Genomic DNA, 11,473 nt, shown 5'->3' on the forward strand with positions numbered 1-11,473 from the left:
GTGGAATCAGGAGGGCCTCATATTGGTGTTCCATCATGGATTGTCAGATACACTAAAGGACGGACTGGCTTCTGCAGGTCATTACAAGGAGTTTGAGGCTCTGGTTTCTCAGGCCATTCAGCTTGATGTCCATTCAATCAATAATGTAATGTTTGTTTGTAATGAATGCAAAACAGCCTATAATGCTAAATGTCTATGGCGGGACACTATATTAAATGTATATTAAAGTAGCCTTGGCCACTGGATTTATTCGCCACGTCTCCAGCTGGTGCTGGATTCTTTTTTGTGGGAAAGAAGGATAGTGGATTGAGGCCTTGCATAGACTATCATGGCCTAAATAACATCAGTCAGCAATCGCTACCCGCTTCCACTAATGTCCACTGCTTTTGATTTGCTCCAAGGTGCCACTGTCTTCACAAAGCTCGACCTCAGAAATGCTTACCACCTCATTCGCATCCGTCAGGGTGACGAGTGGAAGACAGCTTTCAACACTCTCACAGGGCACTATGAGTACCAGGTCATGAGTGGTGTGCCTTTTGTCTGGACTGCTAAAGCAGAGGGGGCTTTTTGACTGCTGAAGAACCACTTGTCGTCTGCACCCATTCTTCAGTTACCAGACTCCTTGCAACCCTTCATCGTTGAGGTGGATACTTCCGATGTGGGTGTTGGAGCAGTACTTTCCCAATGCTCTACTGATGGCAAACAACACCCTTGTGTTTGTTATTCACAATGCTTGTCTTCCACCGAGGCCCGGTATGACATTGGGGAGGATTGTTGGCAGTCAAGCTAGCTTCAGAATGGAGACATTGGCTGGAGGGAGCCCAACACCCATTCTTAGTTTGGACTGACCACAAACACTTGGAATACTTAAAACAGGCCAAGTGACTGAATCCCTGTCAGGCTCGATGGGCACTCTTTTTCACCCAATTTGACTTCACTATCTCTTATCGATCAGGCACTAAGAACCAGAAGCCGGATGCCCTCTCCAGACGTTTTGAGACCTCTCGCTCTGTAGAAGACAAGGCACCCATCATCCCCAGTTCCAGAATTGTGGCTTCAGTTCGGTGGGGCTGAGGTGAGACTGAGGTAGACGGACACTCCAGTGGGATCTGGGTCCTGGTACGGGCCCCCAATATCAGCTCTTTGTCCCTCAGAGGATGAGGTCTCAGTCTTACAATGGGGGCATTCGTCCTGCTTGGCAGCACATACTGACTGTCAAAGGACCCTTGAGTTCCTGAAGAGACATTTCTGGTGGCCGGAGATGGAGAAGAATGTCAAATCTTTTGTGGCAGGCTGTAGTGTTTGTCTGGAGCAAGACCCAACACCAACGTCCTCAAGGGCAAACAGAGAGGGTCAACCAGGAGTTGGAGGCTTCTCTGAGGAGTCTGGTGGCTGATAACCCTTTGTCCTGGAGTTCCCGGCTGCTTGGGCAGAGTACGCCCACAACATGCTCCAGTCCTCATCCACTGGCATGTCCCCTTTCCAGTGCCAGTTTGGATTTTTGGATTTCAGCCACCGCTGTTTCCAGAGGAGGAGAGGGACGTAAGCATGCCATCAGCCTTGCAGTTCGTGAGGTGGTGCAAAAGGACCTGGAGAAGGGTTCAACAGGCTCTTCTGCGGATTACCAGAAGGAACCAGCACAAGGCCAACCGGCGTCGGAGACGAGCTCCCAGTTCCCGCCCTAGGGGAAAGGGTTTGGCTAGCTGCAGGGAGAAATCTCGTAAGCTGGCTCCGCACTATGTGGGGCCATACAAGGTGGTCTGCAGGGTCAACCCAGTGTCTTACCGCCTCCAGTTGCCCTACTCCTTTAGAATAAATCCCACATTTCATGTGTCTTAGCTCCATCCTGTGCCCTTGCACCTCCTCTCAAGGAACCACCTCCTCCCTGTGTCATTGATGGTCAGCCAGCTTTCACTATCTGCCGCATAGTAGATTCCCGCACAGTTTGTGGTGGATTGCAGTATCTAATAGACTGGGAGGGCTACGGCCCGGAGGAACGTTCATGGGATGTTCTTGATGAAAACCTCCGGAGGGACTTTCATCTTGCTCATTCTGACCACCCTGGTAACGTCAGGAGGCGTCCCTAGAGGGGGGAGTCCTGTCATGGTTTTGGGACTTTTAGCGCCATCTGGTGGCCATTTGTTATAACACATGCTATGTTGCCTATCTTTGTTAGCCTCAATTCCATGTTACTCAATTCACCTGTGCTTTGTTGTCATTTGACTTGATCATCTGGTATTTAAACTCTGCTCCTGCCAGGCCCTTTGCTTAGTCTTTATTTGACATTGCTGCGTAACACTGCCAAGCCTTGCTACAGAACACTGTTTTGCGTCACTTTGTTTCTCTTGACGCGGACTGTGTTTTGGATTATTCTCTTGGATTGCCCTGTAAGGAATACTGGACTAAAACCCCACTTTGTGGATGAACTGAACTTTGTAAAGGTACTGTTGTGGAGTTACCTATTTTGAGTTGCCGTTTTCCCTTGTTTGGATTATATTCCCCTTTGTTGGATTTTGTGTTCTCCTGTGTGCTTTGGAAAAGATACTTTGTTTTGGAATAAAGAACAGTTACTGTCTATCATCTCTGCACTAGTGTAAATCCTAGGTAAAGAGTCAATTCTTGGATCTAGAGGCCCGGGTTCAATCCCTGAGCGTGACACAAGAAAGTACAATGAAGAAAATCGATGCTCTGAATACTGACTCTGTCTCTGGAAGTTTTCTAATTGACACATTTAAACGCAATTTGGATTACACCTGGTTTTAACAGGTAGAAGGCAGGAGACTGCAAAACAGACGTGCGCTGTTTTCATACTACCTTCATCAATCTCTATTAGCACTTCTCCCCTGTGTTTGCGCGATACTCCCACTTTTCCATCGCCCTCTCATAAATGCATATGCATCAGAAAGAAGAGTGCAGATAGCCATTCTGACTCCAGTGGCACGCAAAATGTGCTTTGATCCACGTGCAAACAGTTATGTACAGACGATGCCATGTTTTAAGGTGCAAAAAGTGTCAAAAAAAGCTGGTAATTTGGCGGTAATTCTTAGTACATCTAGGTCTGGGTATCTCAAAGACGGTTATAAATGAACAACATTCTATGCCTATTATTATCCCTTATGTTCCAGGGGTCAAGAATGAAGCCGCAGATCTCCAGTCCAGAGCAAAGCCCCTGCTGGGCGAATGGAGGCTTCATCCAGAGGTTATAGGTCTATGGTCCCAGTTTAGCAGAGCTCAAACCGATCTGTTTCGAAAGCAGAAACTCACTACTCACTGTAAGTACTTTTTCTCTACACAGTAAAACATCCTTGCCACATCTGCGCTATACGTTCTAGCTAACTTAGAGACTTCGCTCCTCACCCTACCTTCAAAACTTGTACCATAACTGCTGTTTCAGAGGCATAAAACATCATGTTTTTAGTATCTTTGGCATTCCTGTTATTTACAGTTCTTTACATGTTGAAAATTGTACTTATTCTCAACACAGTAAAACATCCTTACTACATCTCCCCTACAGTATAGGTTCTAGGTAACTGAGAGACTTTGCGCCTCACCCTGGCATTAAAACCCGTAACATATCTACTGTCTCAGAGGTGTGAAACCTCACCCTTTATTCAGTATCTTTAACATACCTGCTCTTTTGAAGGGTCACAAACCTTCATCTTCTCTACAGATTTGTACGTTCAGCGTCCATCTCTACTGTAGGTTCTAGCTACCTCAGACGTTCCCAGCCTCACCCTGACTATAGAACTTGTACCATACCTGCTGTCTGAAAGGCATGAATCATAACTGATTTTAATATATTTGATACCTGTTCTTTACAATGCTAGAAATCGCATTTCTTCTCTACACAGTAAAATATACCTACCACATCTCGGGCTCCGCTACAGGTTCTAGCTAACTGAAAGGCTTGGTGATTCATCTTGCATTCAGAACTTGTACTCTATATGCTGTCACCGAGACATGAATCCTAAGCTGATTTTAGTACCTTTGACATTCCTGTTATTTACAAGGCTAGAAATTGTACTTTTTATGTGCCCGGTAAAACATCCTTCCTACAACTCTGGTATAGATTCTAGCTAACTGAGAGACTATGCCTCACCCTGGCTAGAACTTGTAATGTATCTGCTGTCTCAAAGGCATTAAACCGCACCCTTTGTTCTGTATCTTCAACATACCTGCACTCTTAGAGGCTCAGAAACTTTCCTCTTCTCTACAGATTTGAAAGTTTGGGTCCATTTTTTTCTATAGGTTCTAGCTAGCTGAGAGGCTTAGCTCCTCACCCTGCCTTTAGAACTTGTATATCCGCTGTTTTAGATGCATGAAGTCTCACTCTAATTTTAGTATTTTTGACTTACCTGTTATTTACAAGGCTAGAAATCATACTTTTTCTCTGCACAGTAAAATATCTTTACTACATCTGCACCATACGTTCTAGCTAGCTGAGAGGCTTTTGTTCCTCACCCTGTCTTTAGAACTTTTACTATATCTGCTGTCACCGAGACATGATCTCTGATCATAGTATCTTTTACGTACCTTTTATTCACAGGAATGGAAATCATAATTTTTTGGTACATAGTGAAACATCCTTACTACATCTGCTAAGGTCTAGCTAGCTTAGAGGCTTCGCTCCTCACCCTACCTTCAAAACTTGTACCATAACTGCTGTTTCAGAGGCATGAAACATCTTTGTTTTTAGTATCTTTGGCATACCTGTTATCTGCAGTTGTTATTTACATGTTGGAAATTGTACTTATTCTCAACACAGTAAAACATCCTTACTACATCTCCCCTACAGTATAGGTTCTAGGTAACTGAGAGACTTTGTGCCTCACCCTGGCATTAAAACCCGTAACATATCTACTGTCACAGAGGTGTGAAACCTCACCCTTTCCATATGGAAAAGGTATAGACAAATCATACACAATTTTCACATGTTTTATCTGAATCCTGAAAGATTTTTATATGACAGTGAAACCAGCTACAAGATCCTTGGTAAATATGTGTAGCATGAAACATATAAAACTCCGTAACCTGTAAGGGCTATATATGACACTAATTCCACATACAATATCCTTACAAGTGTGGGAGAAAGTTCATTTTTAACACATAGGCTAATTATAGAAAAAAAAACAAGGGAAATGATGATTGTTTGCTTAAACTTGATTGCTGTGTTGTTTGTGTATGACAGTGAGAGAGAAAAGTATGATGGTGTGTGTGTGTGTGTAATTGAGAGTGTGTGAAGAGAGAAGAGAGCTTGCTTGAGTTGGTCAACCATGGTGAAAACACAGTAATGCAAATATTGTATTGCAACAACCTTACAAAACATAAGACATGTTGACACTGTCAACATTCCACTGACACAGCACTGTGAACATCTAACATGCTGTAAAAATACTTTTTACTTTACAAAATCCCAATTATTATACAGGTCTTATTGACTTGTAATATTCAAAAAAGCAGCTATACACTTGTCTCTTTTTTTCACATGCCTCAACTGACAACAATCTCTCTTTGACTACAATCTTCATAATTTTCCTGTGTGGGTGGTCAGAAAAAGCATAGGGGCAATTACAATGACATAGGCTACAGGTCTAGTTTTGTCTCACTTGTGCCTGCCTCTTAGCCTGGCGGGGCCATCCTATATCATTGAGATGTATAGTCTGGCATCGAATCATTCACCTCGCTTAATCCAAGAGGCGGGCAGAGAATTGTCTTTCAAACTGCCTAGGCATGCAATAGGCCAGCGCTACGACCATATCCGTATCCGGTAGGCAAAACGGCAAACACATCCTTCTTAGAAAGGAATGACTTAAGTGCATTATGTTGCTCAACTTTCAAAGAAAAGCACAAGTCCAACTCCTCCAAAGTTGACGGCAACGCCGATTCAAACAACCGATCTTCGTTCGCCATAGCCACCTTCCTTGTTGTTCACCGTCACAGGACTGTCGTTATCCTGTTAAGCCCGCCTTAAGACTCTCTAACGAAATAGAGCGCTGTGATTGGAGAACATCCACGGTGTTAAGCCAATAGAAATTCCTATATGGTTCGATACTAGACGTACAGGCTGAGCAAATTAATTTGCCGCCGCTAGGGTGCGTCTAGATTTCTAGGCTACCTGCCTCTCAGACATTGCAGAAAATCTCTTTTTCCCAAATGTTATGTCCATCATTTCAATAAATTTCCATAATCCAGTGGTAAACTAGTGCAGATATGAAGCTATGCATAACTATACAAAAGCAACATTGAAACAATACAAGTAGCCTATTTTCACAAAGTTAGACTAAGGGCCCGTCCACACGGAGACGCTTTTTGGGTTAAACGCAGAGGTTTTGCTTCGTCTTGGCCGAGCGTCCAAACGAATCCTGTAAACGCACTGCCCGAAACCGCACTTTTCTGAAACCTGGTCCCAGAGTGGAGAAATCTGAAACCGTAGCCCGTTTGAATTCGTTTAGACAGCGAAACCGCACATCCTGCTTGCGTATCGATGATGTCATTGCCACACCTCAGCTTCCCTGGACTTGCACTTGCCTAACAATACTAGTTTTCATACATGACATTACCTACGATTACACTCTGTAAGATAAATATCACAACTGGTGCTGCGCAGCGCCGATAGCTTATGACTTGGTGGACTGAACACTGTTTTTCCCGGTGTTTTTTTATGCATTCTAGCTACTGTCAGTGACGCGAGAGAACTTAAGTTATTAGGAAAGTGCGGTGTAAGTTTAGGCTACATTAATTTGTGCGTAGTGCCAGTGTCATTAATTTATTTTACATGTCTTACAACATATATACATGCATTCACAGTCGAGTGAAATTAGATATAAGCATACAAAGACGCTTAGAACTCACGTTAAGCCGATGGTAGCACACTGAATGCGAATGCGCGATTTGATGCAGGCAAAAGTATTGACTGTTAACGAAGGTTTTATAGCAATAGTATAAATGTGGCGAATAGCCTAGAACTTGGGTAAGCCTTGCGTTTAGTAGCCTAATTGCAGTGATAGCCAAAACTAATGTGAATCACGGACTATCCTACAACCAAAGAAAGTAAAGGTGATTAGTAGGCCTACCTGCATTAGCCAAATAAAGGACGGGACTGCACCCTTCACAAACCGTAAAATAAAGTTTATTAGTTTTACAGTTGACTACAGTTGACAGTTCACCATCAGTCCACACAAACAATTCTGGTTTCCTTGCACTAGCCATAGACCTCTCCAGAATATATCCCACCTCCTAGCTTCCGTATCCATCCAACTTCCGGGCGTGGATTGTCTATGGGAAATAACATGGCGTTTTGAAAGATCGTACCTGTCAAACTCTGTAGGTGACAAAGTAGAAAAAGCTGCTGGGCAGATTGGCTTACACACTTCTGCCATCTAGTTTCCACTGGATTTTTTGATTTTCGGTGCCGTTTAAGAAATATAGTCTATAGTATATTACTTAAACGGCACCGACAATCAAATAATCCAGTGGAAACTATATGGCAGAAGTGTGTAGGCCAATCTGCCCACCAGCTTTTTCAACTTCGCTACCTACAGATGTTTTACCGGTATGATATTTCGAAACGCCATGTTATTTCTCATAGACAATCCACGCCCGGAAGTTGGATGGATACGGAAGTTACGGAGGCGGGACTTATTCTGGAGAGGTCAATTTGGTCGTAGCCTATTCTGTCTGTTTGTAAAGCGCAAGTTTTGGTCAATTTCTGTAAAGAAACAGTGCCACCTATAGGCCTGGGGTATGAAGTAACGTGTTGAGTCGTGTTGAGATGGATCCGTTTGGACGCAAATATTCTTGATGCGGTTTCAGGGAAGACGGAGGAAAAAAAGATCGGTTTCGTACGTCTGGACTAGGCCTAAGAGTCATAACATCATCCATAAATTTTTTCACAGGCCACAACATTTAGGACAAAAAATGTGGTAGCCTACATTTACATATTGCATAGTAGGCCTATGTGCTCAATGTCTGCCCATGTTCTGGTGATTCTCCTTAGGAATTAAACAGGTAATCAATTAATTTATTTCGAATTTAAGAAATAAACAGGTACGGCCAAGATGCTGCCAAAAGAAATGCCTAACTGCATCAGGAAATGGTTGTAGGCTACAAACCTTTTTTTCCATCTGCTCAGAGTACATTTAGGAACATTCTCCCTTAGCCACTCGTTTTCTTTCTCCTGAGAAGTGCGTTTTCTTTTCATCATTTGTCTTTTAAAAGAAATTAAATTACTGTATACTGCCCTAGTCTTTGCCATTATCATTCAAACCCGGAAGGTCAAGAACAACCACAGCGGTAAGAAAAGAACGAAACGAAAACAGCGAATGCAAAGAAAAAAGGCGCGACTCCAGATCTCGCAAAATTCTACGAGATCTGGCTAAACTTTTTAATTGAGGACTGATGCCAGCCGTCGTCGTCACGTCAGCTAGAGAATCCAAGGATTGCATCGACCAGAAGTAAGTGAATTACCCAGTATTTGAGTGTTTTGGCTTAAAATAGTTGTGCATTCGTGTAGCTATTTTTGTTGGGCTGTAGCTTCCAACATTCCCTCGTTTACAGAAGACGGCACCTTTGAAGCTAACATAACTTTTAGTTAGTGCTACCTAATGTCATACAGTGTAGCCTGCTAACTTAATGGTAATGTTAGCTGATGGAGCTGCCACAGATAAAGTTAATGTTACATTACTAAGTAATCTTACCTTTTGTAATGTTAATAGACGTGTTGCTGTTGTAGTTGAGCTCATATTTTTAAAATAAAAATACAAATAATTTGTGAGGGTGCTCTGGTAGGAAAGCTGAACTCCCAGAAAGTGAGCTGCTAGCTGTGAGTTAAGTTATAGCAGGGAACCGGTAGGCTACACTTTCGAGATGTATCTTAAAATTTATATGTAAAGCAGTGATCCTCACTATTTTTTTTTTCACAAGAGCCACATTGGCAGTGCAAAATCAAAAGGAGAGCCACTTTTACGACAACATACTAAGTCACCTTCACAAATGTGCATTTCTACATATAAATTGGACATCCCACAAAAAAAGAAATAACACAGCCATTTAGCCACATACATTTTCATTTAAGATCAGATTTACTTTAATACTGGGATGAGCGGAAGCTGGCATGCATGTCCTTGACTTTCTTCATGCTGTATTTTTAGTATTAGTTGTAGGCTAGTATTTGACAATACCCCCTTTAGGAAGCACCATTAAGGCTTAATAACTTCCTTTCACCTTCATTACTGTATTTGGGTGAAGGGGGAAGTATAATTCAGATGTTTGCGTTTTTGTAGTGCAATATTGTATGTTTATGAAGCACATTTGAAAAAAAATATTGACTGTTACCACAGTGGGTCCCATTTAGAAGTGGCCACTTCATTCGCGCTTTCCGTGATTCATGCAGCTGCGTGAAATGTATTACAACTTAAGTCCGCTGTAGCATTTGTAAACAGGGCAGCGGATTGCATTCAAAGGCGTTGCAGTGGCAGTGAGATACTGTAAGCAGAACGAAACTTAAGATCACCTCCTTGAAGTCATACAGTAGGCTAAATCAGAGCCTACTTTTGTTTTTATCAAGCTGGGTCCAGAGATGATGGCCTTTGGCGAACAGTTAGGCCTACTCAAAATGAGTAAAACCAAATTTACCATGCGAGCTACCAATTATACAGTAGCTTGACGAGCCGCATGTGGCTTGCGAGCCGCGCAATGAGTAACACTGATCTAAAGTGTCCTTTGGCAGAAGATTGGTGTTTGACTTCCGTACACATGGGGCAGCCGTGGCCTACTGGTTAGCGTTTCGGACTTGTAACCAGAGGGTTGCCAGTTCGAACCCCGACCAGTAGGAACGGCTGAAGAGCCCTTGAGCAAGGCCTTATACCTAACCCCTCACTGCTCCCCGGGCGCCGCTGTTATTGCAGGCAGCTCACTGCGCCGGGATTAGTTTGTGCTTCACCTCACTGTGTGCTGAGTGTGTTTCACTAATTCACGGATTGGGATAAATGCAGAGACCAAATTTCCCTCACGGGATCAAAAGAGTATATACTTATATATATATATCTTTTAAGAATATGGAGAGAAAGTTTGCTGTGGTACAGTGGATTGAAGGGGAAGATTCAGGGAAGTTCAGTGATGTGAAAACTGATGCTATAAGGAGTTATGATGATTCCAAAATGGATCAAGATGGAAATCCAATTTCCCCCTACTCAGCCTTTATTGAGTGGCACCACGGAAAGAAGCCAAAGGGAGGGTGGCCTCACTATAAAGGAGATGTGCTTTTTGTTAGTGGTAAGTTTATCCTTAATTGTCCTATTTAACTCACTATTAACACTCACTTCAAAGGCATTGGTTAGCACCCAATCATAAACAATATTTTTTATCTGTATGAACTATAATTGGCATATACTAAAGTAGTTAGTTGTTTGAAATGAACTATGGTGTTTGACAAACTCTAGGTACCCGCTTTGAAAACACCTGTAAATTAAACTCTCTGCTGGAAGAGGTGGAAAGACCACAGCTGACCAAAAGGGTGTCGGTGGCCCCCTCAAAATATAGGGGCGATTCAGATGATTCCACTGATATTGAGACTGAGCCAAAGAAAGTTAAGGTGACATTAATTTACTTTTATCTTACAGTAGTATATGTAATTATCATATTTTCCAGTGGTAATATGTAAATTGAACACTGCTGATTCAGTTCTAAAGTACATTATGGGTAACCAAGTATTGCTATCAATTCTGTTTATCTTGACAACCGGAAGTCAAAGGTGAGGGCGGACCCTGCAAAAGACTTCCTTAAGACATATGGACCTGGCCAGCCTCATTCAGTTGACAATCATGACCTGAGAAAGACACTGGTGGAGTTAAAGGAGGAGGTCAAGGACCTTAAAGAAGAGAACACCAAATGGAAGGAAATGGTTCTTCAAGGTATCACTGCTTCTTATGAACTGTAGTTGAGTCATATTCATATTGAGCCATTAGACAACTACTAGGGCTGGGCGATATATCGATATAAATGATATATCGATATATTTTAAAATGCGATATGGGATTAGACCATATCTCATATATCGATATAGTTCAAATTTGCGCCGTGATCCTTGCTCCACGCAAGCCGCTGACCGGAGCTCTGCTCCCCTCTCTGCACTGCTGTGAAACTGCACGCTACTTTTGTCATAGAAATATATTTATTTCAGAAAAAGATTGACCTATTTCATTTTATATGCTATTTTTATTTAAGATATTTTTTTTATGAAGGCATGAAACCTCGCCCTATGTCAGTATCTTCAACATACCTGTACTCTTAGAGGCTCAGAAACTTTCCTCTTCTCTACAGATTTGAACATTTGGGTCCATCTCTTCTATAGGTTCTAGCTACCTCAGATGTTCCCAGCCTCACCCTGACTATAGAACTTGTACCATACCTGCTGTCTGAAAGGCATGAATCATAACTGATTTTAATATATTTGACATACCTGTTCTTTACAATG

Source organism: Alosa pseudoharengus, unplaced genomic scaffold (genome assembly GCF_046254945.1).
Source record: "Alosa pseudoharengus isolate Yale_2024_CS ecotype anadromous, Long Island Sound unplaced genomic scaffold, YU_APseudo_1.1 YU_APseudo_1.1_scf_7, whole genome shotgun sequence".
Lineage (NCBI taxonomy): Eukaryota > Metazoa > Chordata > Actinopteri > Clupeiformes > Clupeidae > Alosa > Alosa pseudoharengus.